The sequence below is a fragment of the Petromyzon marinus genome, chromosome 51 (assembly GCF_048934315.1).
Source record: "Petromyzon marinus isolate PM22_M1 ecotype Great Lakes invasive population chromosome 51, UKy_Petmar_22M1.pri1.0, whole genome shotgun sequence".
Taxonomy (NCBI): Eukaryota; Metazoa; Chordata; class Hyperoartia; order Petromyzontiformes; family Petromyzontidae; genus Petromyzon; species Petromyzon marinus.
This window is the reverse complement of record NC_133717.1, coordinates 14,264,774-14,280,448: the sequence shown is the minus strand read 5'-3', so window position 1 is coordinate 14,280,448 and position 15,675 is coordinate 14,264,774. Positions and strand designations below refer to the sequence as shown.

The window sequence follows — 15,675 nt, the reverse complement described above, 5'->3', positions numbered from 1 at the left end:
TGCAGTGTGTGTGGAGTTTGTGTGTTCTCCCCCTGTTCTGCAGTGTGTGTGAGAGAGTGTGAGTGTGTGTGGAGTTTGTGTGCTCTCCCCCTGTTCTGCAGTGTTGTGTGACAGAGTGTGGGTGAGTCTGTGGAGTTTGTGTGTTCTCCACATGTTCTGCAGTGTTGTGTGAGAGAGTGTGGGTGAGTGTGTGGAGTTTGTGTGTTCTCACCCTGTTCTGCAGTGTGTGTGGAGTTTGTGAGTTCCCCCGCCTGTTCTGCAGTGTGTGTGAGAGAGTGTGAGTGTGTGTGGAGTTTGTGTGTTCTCCTCCTGTTCTGCAGTGATGTGTGAGAGAGTGTGAGTGAGTGTGTGTGGAGTTTGTGTGTTCTCCCCCTGTTCTGCAGTGTTGTGTGAGAGAGTGTGAGTGAGTGTGTGTGGAGTTTGTGTGTTCTCCCCCTGTTCTGCAGTATTGTTTGAGAGAGTGTGGGTGAGTGTGTAGAGTTTGTGTGTTCTCCCCCTGTTCTGCAGTGTGTGTGTGAGAGTGTGTGTGTGTGGAGTTTGTGTGTTCTCCCGCCTGTTCTGCAGTGTTGTGTGAGAGAGTGTGAGTGTGTGTGTGTGGAGTTTGTGTGTTCTCCTCCTGTCCTGCAGTGTTGTGTGAGAGTGTGTGTGTGTGGAGTTTGTGTGTTCTCCTCCTGTTCTGCAGTGATGTGTGAGAGATTGTGAGTGTGTGTGGAGTTTGTGTGTTCTCCCCCAGTTCTGCAGTGTGTGTGAGAGAGTGTGAGTGAGTGTGAGTGAGTGTGTGTGTAGTCCGGCAAAACAACCCCCTACCTCCTCGTGGTGCCGGACGGGCAACTCTGTCGTGGACAGTGCTGTGGGGGGAGATCCAATTTTGATTGGCTCCTCCCCTCATGGCATATGTGTCCACCACAGGGGCTAAACGGGGGCTCTGGACGGGTGCGAGGGGCTGGTAACCCCTCCACCTTCAATTAATTACCACGAAACCACGAATTAAACTGAAATATGTAACTAATAAGCTTGTGCCGGAGGCCCCGGGGGGCCAGGCGTCTATGACGTCTCCTGGCCAAACCCCAATTGGCGGAGCCAGGAGATTGAATACCTACCCTCGGGGCTACTCCAGAAACAACGAAAAGCCACTACGGGTGGCCACGTGGAATGTTCGAACGCTCGCTGCAGAGGAGAGGCTGCCACTCCTCTGTCGGGAGCTGGACCGGTACCGCCTGGATCTATGCGGCATTCAGGAGGTCCGGTGGACCGGCTCTGGCTCCTGCCACCATGAGGGGTGGACAGTCCTCTACTCGGGGCAGCAGACTGCCAAACAACAGGGTGTGGGTCTTCTTTTGAACAAAAGATTGAAGGGGGCGTGGGAGCGTGGCGGTGAGGTGTGGGAAGCTGTAAGCCCCAGGCTACTTTGGGCTCGCCTTCCCATCAACCGGAGGCGAGGAATGGTGGTCGTGGTTACTTATGCCCCCACCGAAGATGAACATCCGTGGAGGGATGCAGGCAAAGCCGATGAGTCAGATGCCTTCTATGACCTCCTGTCACAGGTGCTGGCTAAAGTGGCCCCTCGGGATAGAGTCATCATGTTGGGTGACTTCAATGCCCGAGTTGGTCATGATACTGGCACCTGGTCTGGAGTGATTGGAGGGCACGGGCCAGATCAGCTCAATAACAACGGTAGGAGGCTGCTAGATTTTTGTGCAGCCCATGGGCTTGTAATTACCAACACGCTGTTCCGGCATCGGCGCATCCACACAACATCATGGATGCATGCCGGGTCCAAGCAAGAACATCTGCTGGACTACATAGTGACGGACCAGCGAATACGAGCCCATGTCCTTGACACCAGGACCTACCGTGGAGCTGATCTGCCCTCTGACCATCGACTAGTCATCTGTAAGATGCGCCTGCCTTTCTTCCATTCCGGTGGTGGGTGTACACCCAGGACCCCATTCCAACATAAAGTGGCTTGGTCTCAGTTATATGATGAAAGTTGCAAGCGAGAATTTCATCATCGTTTGCGGCTGGGATTGGCATCGTCCCCGACTCCTCCTGATGTCGAGGGTAAATGGGCGAGGTTTAGGACTGTGACTCATGCAGCTGTAATGGCTGCTTTGGGTACGCGGTCCAGACCTCCCCAGAGACCCTGGTTGACAGAGGAGGTGTTCAGGATGGTTGAGAAAAAGCGACAGGCCCACTGTCATCGGCTACAGAATCCCACGTCAGAGAATGATGAGGCTTACCGCAGCCTTCGCTCGGAGGTTCGGAGAGCCGTGAGGCGCTGCAAGGATGGGTGGTGGTCGCGGGTTGCTGAGGAGATGGAGTCTGCCTCAGTGGCCCGTGATCACAAATCTCTATTTAACTCCATCAAAAAAGTAACCTGCAGCACCACACCTATTACCATCATTAGGGGAAAAAACGGTGATCCAATCTCCGACCCCCAGGAATAGGTTCGCAGATTTGCTGAGCATTTCTGTGAGGTCCTGGGGGAGGGAAAATCCCTCAGCCAGGAAAACATCGTGGCACAAAGTGAGGATGACCCTGCTGAGGCTGCGGTGCCTCAAATATTGGAAGAAGTCACCCCTGTGAGTGGCTGGCTGAGGTGCCATCTGCTGAGGAAGTATTGAAGGCGATCCGGAGTCTGAGACCAGGAAAGGCAGCGGGCAGAGATGATCTCCCAAGCGAAATGCTGAGGGAGGGTGGCGTTTGTGCACAGACTGCTCTATATGACATCATAACAACAGTCTGGACCATTGGACGGGTTCCGCAGGATTGGAAGGATGCCCTGGTGGTCCCCCTTTTTAAGAAGGGAGACCGCACAGACTGTAACAACTACAGGGGCATCTCACTCCTCAGTGTGCCGGGAAAGGTCCTGGCAAGGATTATTCAGCATCGCCTTGCCAGGCACGCTGAGGAGAGGCTTGCGGAGCCCCAATGCAATTTCAGGAAAGGGCGGTCCTGCACTGATGCCATATTTTCTGTCCGTCTGCTACAGCAGAGGTGTAGGGAATTCCAACAAGACCTACATCTGCTTTATTGACCTGGTCAAGGCCTATGATACCATCAGTAGGCCTGGGCTCTGGGTCGTTCTTCGTGCTTTTGGAGTACCTGACCCTCTGCTCACGATCATTAAGGACCTTCATGATGGTGAGCGGGCCCGGGTAAAACTACGTGGCCGGGAGTCAGAGCCATTCCCTGTACACCTTGGGGTGCGACAGGGATGTCCTCTGGCTCCCACATTATTTAACATCTATTTTGACCACGTAGTTCGTGAAGCCTTCAATAGCTGTACCGGGGGAATCTCCATATGGTACAGATATAATGGGAGGCTAATCGATGCCCGGGGGCGGTCAAGGGATGGCTCCCTATTGCTCAACCACGTTATGTATGCTGATGATTTGGTAATAGCTGCTCAGTCAGAGGAGGAGTTGGAGACGCTGCTGCTGAGACTGGAGCGTGCCACTAAGAGGTGGGGCCTTACCATCAGCCCCACCAAAACTAAGCACCTGCCTGGGTATTTTGTACCATCGGACACTCCACCCCCACAACTCCCAATCGGTGATGGGGCAGTTGTGGAGAGAGTGGAGAGTTTCCCATACCTGGGCAGTGTGCTTATGACTGGCTCCAGTTTAACAGCAGAGGTCTCACTCCGAATCAGTCGAGCGGCAATATCTTTTCATCGGTTGCGTAACGCTGTGTGGAAGCTACCTAGTCTGTTGCTCCGCACTAAGCTTCAGGTCTTCTCGGCCACGGTCATTCCCTCCCTTCTCTACGCTTGCGAAACGTGGACCCCCCTAATGGAACATCTTCGCCGGTTAGAAACATTTAGGCTGGCCTGCCTACGATCCATCCTGGGTTTAACCAGACTGGATTGTGTGAGGAGCTCACAAATCCTTGAAAGATCTGGGCAGGGTCCCATCGGTGAGCTCCTCCGGCAGGCAAGGCTGCGATGGCTGCGTCATGTAGCCCGCATGCCCAGCCACCGCATGCCGAAACAGCTTTTGTTTGGCCGGATTGAGGGAGCTAAGCGCGCGCGGCACGGGCTAGAGAAGAGATGAAGTGATGTGGTACAGGAGGACGTGGAGCTGAGTGGACTTGCCGATGACTGGTACCAGCGGTGTCAAGATCGCGCTTGTGGCTTTGTTACCGCTCGTGGGATTTTGAGGCTGAGTCGACCTAGGGGAGCCTGTTGCTTTGTTACCTTTGCAATTATTGACGGGCACCCTAAACGAATGGTACACTCTTTCATTAGTCTTTCGTTTGCCAATTTATAAATCTCAAGGTGTATCTCATGGTGCGAAGTGTTGTTGGTGTGGTTGCCATCATCATGGTCAATGTAAAGTCAAATCTGTTGCGGTTAGCGCCGGCCAGCGGGACTGAAAGCAACATCTGGCAGTTGTTACAACTTGGACCACCTCTCCTGCCACCATCTGCGCGGCTAACACGAAGCAGAGAAGCGTGGCACGATAATTGTCATTTAATTTCTGCTTCAAACGTGGCCCCCATCTCAGCCGAGAAGCCGAACGCAAGAACCTCGTGGTCTTAGATTGTCATTTTGTGTTCCAGGCACCCGTCGAATGAACGGCCCGGGTGCTTGTCACAACAAGACACACTTTTGTCAGTGCCTCAACAAGACAGGCCATCGAGGGTCGCACGCAATTTGAATTGGTCGTGCGTTATGTCCTCTTTGAACGCGGTAGAATGAGGTTCATGAAGAGTGCCGCGTCGAGTGAAAACAATTTCGCCGTAAACGAGTTAGCAATGAAGATTGACGATACGATGTGTACTACGCGCACTGCCTTTTTCCACGTGCTCTATCACTCCTTTTAGCCGCGCTGCTCAATCAAGTAGTTCGTACCGTGTCACACCGCTCAGCCTTGCAGCTTAAGAAAGTAGTCCGTACTGTATCACTCCACTCAGCTGCGCAGCTCAAGAAAGTAGTTCGTCCTCGACCGCTCGGAAACCGCGTTGTAAGGGGTGCGGTTGCACCAAAAGTGTTATCGCGAAAACGCGTTGCGCGAACACGCGTTAAGCGAAGCGATGACTTAGGGCGTTACTGTACGACATGGGAGCAGTCGATGTGTCGAGTGTCCGAGCGGGCACACGGCCAGGATTGAGTGTGGGATGGGTCACGCAGGGGTCACGCTGGGCAAGGAAGGCGCGAACGTGGGGATGGGGGATTGGGACGGGGCCACCTAAAGAGATACAGACTGGCACTGGCGGGACAGGGGGGAGAAGGAGAGAGGTTAAAACGAGGTGGAGAGGAGAGAGGATGTGAAGAGAGAGGGGTTTATGAAGAAGTGGGGAGGAGAGAGGGGATACAACGAGAGGAAGTGGTGGGGGAATAAATGACCTCGCTCAACGTAGTGAACTCTCGCCTGCAACGGTGCTGCTCGTTGCTGGCCACTTGGCGCTTTAGGGGGGCCTCAAGTGCATCGATTGAACGTCGCTGGGCAGAAACCAGCGGACGCGGCTCTCACACACAGCGCCGGTAAACCATTCACTGTAATCCCCTTAAACCCGAGAGCTAAAATGCATTTAGTGTTTGTTTTGTGTGTGTATATATAATTCACTTTATTACTTACGGTCATAAATGTTATTGCGCGTGTTTTTTTGCTGTTTTATTATCCCAATGCCTTCTGTTAATCGTGTCCACGGAAACTTGCTAGTAATCTAATATGTTATTTGCTCGTGTTAGATGTTATAATGTAGTCTGTATCGTCAACCAATACAAGTAGGAAATTGATGTTGATGATGATGTTGCTGTTCACGATTCATAATGGTTTTCTTTTTTTTTTGAAAGCTTACGTCTAAAATTGTTGTCCGTGTTGAACCCTCACTCAACAATTGCTGATATTGTGATGACATTGTCATGGGTGTTCATGTATGTATGCTGAATTTCTTTCACACCGTACGTAACCAACCATGCTAATCGAAGGCGATGATGTGATTCTGATTAAAATTATCATCTATTTTGAATTATTTATGTGCTATGAAGAAGAGCCATTACCTGAAACGTCACCGAGTATATCGGTGTTGAATGTCATGTTTCTTTCTATGAAATTGATGCAGACGATGATGAGGTAAACGCTGATATTGATGGTTTTTCACGGGCTGGTTAATTCGAACGATTTTAATGTTGATCTTCTTGTTAATGACGATGATGATAACGATGATTTCATTGATATTAAAGTATTAAAGCTTTCGTTCATTATGTTGACGCAGTTGCGTATGCTGCTGATGGTGATGATGATATTGATGACGGTACACAATGCCACATTGCACTTGAATGTCCACAACCGAAGTGTTGGTGCAACAGCAGAGTATTGAGCCTCCAACTAATCTCAACAATAAATTCATGCACAGGGGGAGTCTCGCAACACTGGGGATTTATTATTTCATTTTAAGATCTTTTCAAAAAATGCATTCATCTATAACGGAGAATTGTCTTTGGTTTGATCACGTAAATATAAATGCGTCATTAAACCCACCACCACCCGACAAAGGCAATTAGTAAAGTTTGTCATGTAAACAAAACATGGCAATTCGTTACGAGTTCAGCACACACACCGGTTATGTGTTGGAGAGTAAACCCACTACAACATTTACAATCCGAGTGCCGTGACGTTTCGCCGGTAATTACGGAAACCAGCATCATCAGGCGATAGCAAGAGCGTAGATACATCCTCCTGTCTCGTTCTTAGATAGGGCAGGAATAAATATGACGTCGTCACTTGTGAGCCAATCAGGTGTGAGGACCGGAGGGGGGCTTAATATGCATATACATTACAATAGATATCTATTATTGATTTGGTGATTCACAGTTAATCGACATACATAATGTACCTACATCATGCGTGCATATTATTTACGTGCATTGTGTATGTACATTATGTATGTACATCCTAATTGATGTTGGAGGAAACTGGAGCACCCGGAGAAAAAACGCACGTGTGTGACCGGCTGTACTCAATCCCCCGTACACATGTAAGCAGATGGAGATCAGCACAGGTAAAACCCATTGGGCAATAAATAAACGAATTGGCGGTACACCGGTAGTGAGAGGTATATACATAAATAAATAAACATTTCTCGCAATATGTATTTGTTTTCCCACGATTCACAACCCTGGTGAGAAAACCGTGCGTGGTGCACGTCGAAATCAGTTCTCGTGATGTCGAAGCAGTTGGGAGACGAACGTCATGAGTGGCTGACCACGAAGCTTCAGTCTGCTGCCGTACAGCAGCACCCAGCCTGGTGACGATCGGCTCCATGTTCCAAAAGGCAAAGATTTGACTTCTGGTGCCCTAGACTTGGTCGGACGGTTCACTCGATTCATTTCCGGAATCATCTCTTGTGCGGAGGATGGCTCGTGGTGTCGCACGTTGGAACGGGGACAGCAGCTGCTGAATCTGAGCGCAGCTTCTGATGGAGAGTCCAGGAGCTCGCTCAGGGGCAACAGCGACATCGCCGAGACTTTCATGATGACCCAGGTGTGTTGTTGTGCTGCACCGGTGGACTGCCTACACGTCCAAATGCTCATTTTCGATGGAGACCTGGTGAACAGACACCTGGCTATCACAGGAAAAAAAACATGTATAACGTTAATTATTTGAAGCGGTGCGATCAATTTGCACAAACACGTGAAGGACACTCGGAGAAAAATCAACGTCAGCTGAAACGGATTGCGAAAAATAGTTGCGTGTCGCTGTATCCCAACAGGTCAACCACAAACCAGATTTACACGCGAATCGCCAACACCGGGGAGCTTCGGAACCATAAAAAAATATATATTTTTTTTATCATAATGAAACTCTTATCGGCAGGAACAGCTTGTTTCTTGCAAATGTATAACTAATTCCTCCGCTCAGGTTGTACGAGCACGGCACGTGCTTTCGTTGGTCTTCTCAAGTCATTATTATTCAACAGGTCACAGTAGGCATTGTGCCTAGGGCCTACGAAAACCAAAAGGGCCAACGAAAAACAAAAACATTTTGACCATGTTTTTTTTGTTTGTAGGATAAAAAAAAATGTAGCCAAGATATCTTCTTGAATAAATATATTTACATAGCAAGTATAGGCACAGTGTATATACAAAGAGGCAGTTATGTCAATGTAGATGGTTTTATATTTTTTTATTCATAAGGTGAGAGATATTAACACCGGAGATAAACTTTTCGAGATTTTGTTGTCATTGCAAAATTAGCAAATAACATCAAACGAGTGACAACAGCGGTAGCAGTAACATCGGGAAGCAGCAGCAGTACCAACAGGAGAAGGTTATCACTGAAGGCCTACGAAACAGACGTGCCTGGGTCCTACACGAACCTTAATCCGGCCCCTGGGTCTTCTCCGGCGTGATGGTGAAACACCTCCGATCTGCACTGATTGGTGTCCACGCCTAACCGCAAGATAAGAGGAGCCGCCTGGAAGCGGCAGAAAAGCATCGCCGTTTGTGTTAACGCTCGAGATGGAGCGGTGACAGGGCCACGCGGTGCTGTGTCTCGCATTTTTCGCCTACTTGCAGAGGCTCGTGGTTTGGGGACACCAGCGGCAGCCCTGGTTGATAGCGCGGGGTCTGTTAACCGTGAATGCCACGCTCCTGAGATGAATCCAGTTCCCGAAGGAAGCTTCTCCCAATAGCGAGCAGCAGCATGTGGAGTGAAACGACGGACGTCGTGCCGGAACGACGGTTGGCACAACAAGAACACACACGGCAGTCATCAATGCAGAATTCTCCGGCTTTAATATTGGTAGTGAATGCACCACTTGTGATAATGAAAGTAATATTTTTCTCAAGTGACAAATTGCAAAACTTTCCAAGGGGGTGGGGGGCGGGGGGAGCGAACGTGGGGGGGGGGGGGGGTCTTAGTTTGAAAAAAAATAGTTACCGATTTTTTCTTCTTCTGGGAAATATGAAGACAATGTCAATTGTCTGGGAGTCAAGCGTGTAACAGAGATGGCAGAAGGGGCGTGGGTGGGAAACCCCCCCGCGCCCCTTCCCCCACCGCCGCGCCACTGCCCACCCGTTCACCCTTCGGTTCTGTCACTGACGTGGAACAAAAACAACCTCATGATCAGTTGCGCAAAAGAACACGCCGAGGAGGATGCGCGTCACCTAGTCGCCAGTGTCGCCATAGCGAGAGGGTGCGTGGCTTCGTGGGGGACAACACGTGCTGAGCGAAGCGGCCCCGGACACGTCTCGGCGACGGCTCTCCCCACGCGGCCGTGGTCGTGGCTAACGGGGAGTTTACCGTCCGCCGCCACCACCACTGTTCGTTAGTCAATATACAAAAAAAGTTATCAGAAATATATATTTTTTATATCATGCTCGTCAGGCCTCATGGTGTAAAAGTGCAGTCTCCAACTCGTATTCTTATTCACTTCGTCTCTCTGCCCTCTGTGCTCCGAACAAGAGTCATTGTCCTAAATTTCACCGAATATATATCACTATATTTTCAGGCAAGATACAGGCATAGTTATTATTGACGAACGTGTTGAGGTTTATATATATATATCACTGCAGTTTGCTTTGTTATTCATCTCCTGGTTGTCTTCCAATTGTGCTCGCGGCGTTTTTGTTCCCATCACACAGAGGGCATCTCTTGCCGAGCGGGCAGAGTGACCTCATCCCGTGTCGGTGTCACACACATCCGGTGGATGTTTAGCGTCACGTAGAAAGAAATGCTCATTTGATCACAATACCCAATGCGATTGCGCCAACTTATTTGTTGGCGATTGCGCAATTTGTGAGTTTGGAAATCATCTGACGGGTGTCTTTTTTTGTTTGTCATGTAGTGTGGCCGCTCCGATAATAAAACCGGTGCCTTCTGGGTGGTGCTTGCAGCACCTTCTTACCAGTCACACAACGTGACTCCCAGGACAAGATCCAGGCATTCAAATCCATGGAATCTGGCCCTTTTGCCAAGTAAAAAAACCTCGCATCTATAATTGGTGAAATTTGGTCATGAGAATTGTTCTTCAACTTACCCACCGTGGCCGGAAACGATAACAATCGGCGCGTTGCTAAATGCACACGTGACAATTGCATTAATTTGGCTACGTCGGCAGGTGGAGGGCCTTGAACGCCAAAGATTCGGCTAGATCATTATTATGGGGCCTCTCCCCCCCCCCAAAAAAATCTAACGATGAATTATTGCCTCATAAACATGCAACGTTGGACCAACGTTGGTTTGTGGTTGGAACCGTTGGACCAACGTTCCACGTTTACTGAGAATATTGGCTGTGGAAACCTTCCCATGTGTTAAAATACACGACGCACGTTTTCCACTGCCGGAATTGTGTACGTATTTTGAATGACCTGGGGTCAAATTCGCAACCGGTGCTCAATAAAGTCCACACGCTGTTTGGGGAAATTATTTTGGCAAGTCCATCCCACCGTATTCGTGTCCTCATGGGCACCCCGGTAAAAATGGAACGTTGAGGCCAACGTTAGGTCAACGTTCGTTCCAACCACATGGCAACGTTGGCCCGATGTTGGCATGTTGACTGGGACTGCGGTGGTGTGTGAAGACTGCACGTGTGATCAGCGCCGTAAGGGCCTTACTCTGATTCACGTTTCTTGTCCTTAAGATTGCGAAAAAGCGATTTCCTGATGAAAGGAGCATTGATTCGGTGCTCATCTCCTGTTTCTAAGCTCCGCTGAGCCAGTGCTGGAAACTCCACATTACTATGGCGGGGGGATTCTATTCATATGAAAACCACTGTTGACTTTCCCACAGAGATACTGCCTATTTGATCAACTCCGAAGGGGACGAGTGACTGCGTCAACTCTCCCAACTCGCATTTGAATTCACAACCTTCGAATGGGAAGCTCAATTCAAGAGCAATCTGATTACAAACTAAACACACGGGATTCCAGGGATTACATACGGGATTACAGATACGCTACCTGGTTTAGGTATCCAATCAGAGGAACACAGTAAATGTGCTACGTGTGTACTGTCGAGTATTTGGGTGCCTGTACGTGGGTTTCGGTACTAGTACATGTCTGTGTTGCGTGTGCATGTTGGGAGCGGTAGTCCAGTGGTTAGTGCACTGTGCTACGAACCTAACGACCCGAGTTCAATTTCCACTCACGATCATATTACAGTGATGAATATTTGAACCGATCATGGGCCTCCCCTAGGTCAACTCAGCCTCAAACGAGCACCCGGTGGCATGTGTAAACATCAGCACTTGAGAGACAAAGGCGGCCGGGCGTGGTGTTGGCCACATCATGGCCTCGTGTGCTTGCTAACAGCACTTGCCCGAACAGTCTGCTCAAGGCTATACGGGAGGCATCTTTCTATTTCTGTGTGCACGTGTAATTGCAGCGGCCTTATCGCTGAGCACACATGCACAGGGCTTAGATTCCATTTAGGAAATTGCCTAACTTGAAAACTCTCTTGTCATTCAGACAAACGTCGAGAAGACAATTTATTTGGTGAAACTGCTGTTGCTACTGCCGCGTTGGCAGTGGCGCAGAAGCACTTTAAACTAACTCGAAACATTTAGCCAAGAACGCCGTGGCCTAAAACACAACGGCATACAAAGGGTTATGCCTGTTACTCCCTAGCTACTAATGGTGTAACTATTCATGCCTATGTAAAGAGTGCCCCACGGTGTCAGGTGCAGTCTCAAACTCTTATTAGTAGTCGTAGTAGGATCCCCTCTGTTGCTCTGGCATCTCTCGCGGTATGTTCTGAAGAAGAAAGGCCATTTCCGCAGCCACGTTGCAAACTAAACACCTTTGTCAACAAACACCGGTGCCTTGAACTTATTTCGCACCCTACGTAGCCAACCGCGCTAAACAGAGGACAACAGACATATGAAACACTAAAAGCGGTTTAAAAAGAAATGAGTTTTCAATCGAGACTTAAATGTGCACAGCTCCAGTCACTTCCTATATATCTGAAGGAAGAGCATTCCAGAAGGCCGCAGAAGCGTATACATATATAATAGGCGTGAGGTTTTGAATTGGCCCTTCTTTATATGTGGCCAACCGCGCTAATCGGAGGTGCGTGGGAAGGGCAACAAACTGAACACAAACTACATTTACAAGTTGCCGCAGAAGCGTGTAAATAACTACATCAATATTTAGATGTGGCGTTTCGGGAATCGGGCCCTTCTTCATATAGCGCGTGTCACCTGCAATGGAAAAAAAAACGGCACTAAATGTCTGCGAGGATCGAATCGCGATACCGTCACCTGCGTCCGAGATTGAGACCCCTGTGGCGTTTTGTTGTCCCCCGCGGCTGAGTGCGAGCGGTGGCGTTGGCTGTCTGCGGGGATTTGGTGACGATCGCGGTCACGAGCCGACACGCCGCAAGCACACACCGCCACCCGATTGCAACACGCGAGTTCGCAAGTGTACAAAGACAAAGATCCCCCATATAGCCTTAACATACTTTAGGGGCAAGTGCTGTTTGCGAGCACCTATGAAATCCAGCACGGCACACGAGGGGGTGGGTGGCCAGCACCACGCCCGGCAGCCTTTGTCTCCCCGGTGGTGATGTTTACACATCGCACCGGGTACTCATTTGAGGCTGAGTCGACCTAGGGGAGGCCTAGGACCGGTTCAGATAATTGTCACCGGTGTTGGCCGTGAGCGGGAGTCGAACCTGGGTCGCCAGGTTCGTTGCGCAGCGTAGCGCTAACCACTACACGACCGCTAGTGTACGCGCGCACACCCACACTCACAACTCTGGCTGTCCGCATGATGATGATGGTTGTTGTTTGTAATTACCGGCGAAACGTCGCGGTGTCCGAATTGGTGTGGTGGGTTTACTCTGCAACACACACACACCGGTGTGCTGCACTGGTAACGAATTGCCACGTTTTGTTTACGTGACGAACATTATTTTGCCAATTGGCTGTGTTGAGTGGTGGCGTGTTTAACGACATTTATATTTACGCGATCTCACCGCAAAAACCTCGAATAAGAAATATTGGTCGCGAAATCCTACGTGTTAAACCGACATACCCTGTCACCGGTTCCCATTGCCTTAGTGACGCAACTCACGGTGAAGCACGGCTCCGACATCTGCAAGAATATTCTATTTTAAACGCGTGCACGCACATAGAGAGGGAGAGAGCGCGAGAGACAAACTAAATATTTACCGTTCACATCTACGACGATTGCATAATACGCCCGTCACTGAGAATGCGTGATGGTGCATGTGACCAGAGCCGTACCTTGGGTACGGCCAATGAGGGGGGGGGGCGAGCCCCTCCCCGCCCCTCCCCTGTGGACAGCCCTGCATGTGGCCAACGAAAATCCTACTCGTAGGGGGCTAATATAACAATTCAAATGTATCATGCGGCATCACATCCTAGGATCCTAAATGCGCAGTGCCCTGAGAAGCAGGAAACAGAACCAGGGGCAATCGACGACGCCTAAGAGGGAAGGCCACTTTAAACGAGACGGGGTTTCTAGAGCCGACTTGAATAATGCTGCACGTGGCCTGTGATTCAGCAATGCAGAGGGAGCAGGAGCAGTAGCAGCAGCAACGAGGGATCGCGCACAGAAGTTGCCAATTTAACACGTAGGCTTTCGCGACCAATATTATTCATAATAAAGGTTCTTGGGTTAGATCGCGTTTATTTATAAATGTGTCGCAACCCTCCACCACCCGACACGGCCAATCAGCAAAAAGTGTCACGTTGACAAAGACAAATAATTCACTACTTCAGCCCACCGGTGTGTTGAAGAGCTAATCCACATTTACAGTTTGAGTACGACGTTTCGCTGGTAAATACTTCCAGCATCATCGGGCAATTCGCCAGAATTGCCCGATGATGCTGGAATTGCCCGATGATGCTGTTGCCAAAACGTCCTTCCCTTGCACGGCGACGAGGAGGAGCTCGCATCCACCTCGCGTGCCCGAGGGGGTTCTTTGTTCTTCTCGTCAGTCGATGTCGAGGATCGCAGAGCGCGGCCCGATGCTCCGTTTTGAAGTTTTAAAATAAAACATCTTCAAATTGTATTATGTTTTGAACTAGATAATTGTATTTCTTCATTAAAAGCTTATATCATTTTACATATGGAAGACTTAATTGAAAAGGACATTCCGTGTGAATTTTCTCTCGTTAAGTAGATGGCCTTGCTGGGGGTTCGGTTCGACGCGGACTGTCACCTGGCTGGGATTGCGGGATCGAGATAAGGCGACATCGAGCTGCTGGCCGTGCGAGAAGACCGCCGTCTGCAGATCGATTCCAACGTGATCGAACGTCTGTCCCTGCGCCTCCGTCGTTCATGCAGGGGGCGCGTGGGTTTGTAGCGCCCCCTGCAGGAAAACAACGGAAAGTGTAGCGTTCATAACAGATAAAGTTGTGCGCTTATATAAGAGTATACACAACACATTGCAATTTCTTAAAGGCACATGCTAAGTGGCTGATTAGTGATCTATTACATAATTGCATACACCCCCACAACCGCCTCTGATCTCGAATCCTCATGCGGTTCAACGACGATGACGCCATCCTGGATGGCTTCACTATTCTGGCAAATCGCCCTAAGATGCTGGATGTAATTTGCAGCGATACGGCGTACTCAAATTGTAAATGTTGTGGATCCACTCTTCAACACACCGGTGGGCTAAAGTAATGAACTATTTGTATTTTATATTCTTAGTTTTTTCGGTAAAGTCACGTTGAAGAGAAACAACAAAATAACAAAATATATATAAAACAATAAAAAATTCTCACGACGTTTCGACCATAACTCAAACGGTCATCATCAGGTGTGTCGGTTTGCATAAATTTATTTTGAAAACGGCATATTTATTTATATATATAAAAATAACGTTTGCGTCACGCGCAACGATGGCAGTTTGCCAGGACTAGTCCATCTATTTTTTGAAAAGAGGAGGGGGGAGACGAAATTTGTTTTTATGTAAGCTGTCTGAAAGGCACTGTAAGCGTGAACAATCAATCAAGAACTGAAATGATTGATCAAATCTTTCCAATGATTGCTAAGATAGAATCCATCTTCTCGGTTGAAATTGTCTCTGTGTTTGTATATGTGGATAGCCTCATGAACGAATCTCTCATGGAAGCCAGATGGCTTACAAAGAACCTCCGTCTTGGAAAAGTCAATGGCATGTGAGCCTACTGAATTAGAACAATGATCTGCTACGGCCGAGGTGTTGGTCCTACCGTGTTTAAGGTCTGCTTTATGTTCACGAATGCGGTCCGAGATATGGCGTTTGGTTTCTCCAATGTAACTACTACCACAGAGGCAACTTAGTTTGTAGACACCAGGGTATTGTATGTCCGGAATCACATCTTTTACAGACGGAACCAGATCACGGATTTTATGTAATGTGTTGAAACGGACCTGGATCTTGTGTTTATTCAAGATTTTGGAGATCTTTTTTGTGATCCCAGCAATGTAGGGTAAAGTGATGGTTTTGAAAGGCTCCTCAAGAGGGTTCTTCTTCATGGTTTGAGTGATAGCTTTGCGGATTGTATAGTCGGAGTAACCATTAGCCCTAAGAGCTTGGTGTACGTGCTTGAGTTCACTGCTTATGTGTTCCTGGTCGGATATGCATTGGGCTCTATGATACAGAGTCTTGATGAGAGAATTCTTCTGTGATGGATGGTGGTGGGAATCCGGTTTCAGATAAGCATCCGTATGGGTAGCTTTCCTGTAGACAGAGTGGCTCATTGAACCAT

At 49.0% G+C, this 15,675-nt stretch overlaps 1 long non-coding RNA gene across 1 annotated transcript; it reads right to left on the bottom strand.

The window, feature by feature from the left end:
• Positions 1–6,366: 6,366 nt before the first annotated feature.
• Positions 6,367–8,807, bottom strand: LOC142931272 (uncharacterized). The gene is made up of 2 exons (XR_012947289.1): positions 8,326–8,807; positions 6,367–7,572 (listed from the first exon to the last, which is right to left on the bottom strand). It is a non-coding gene; the product is annotated as an uncharacterized LOC142931272 (long non-coding RNA).
• Positions 8,808–15,675: the final 6,868 nt, after the last annotated feature.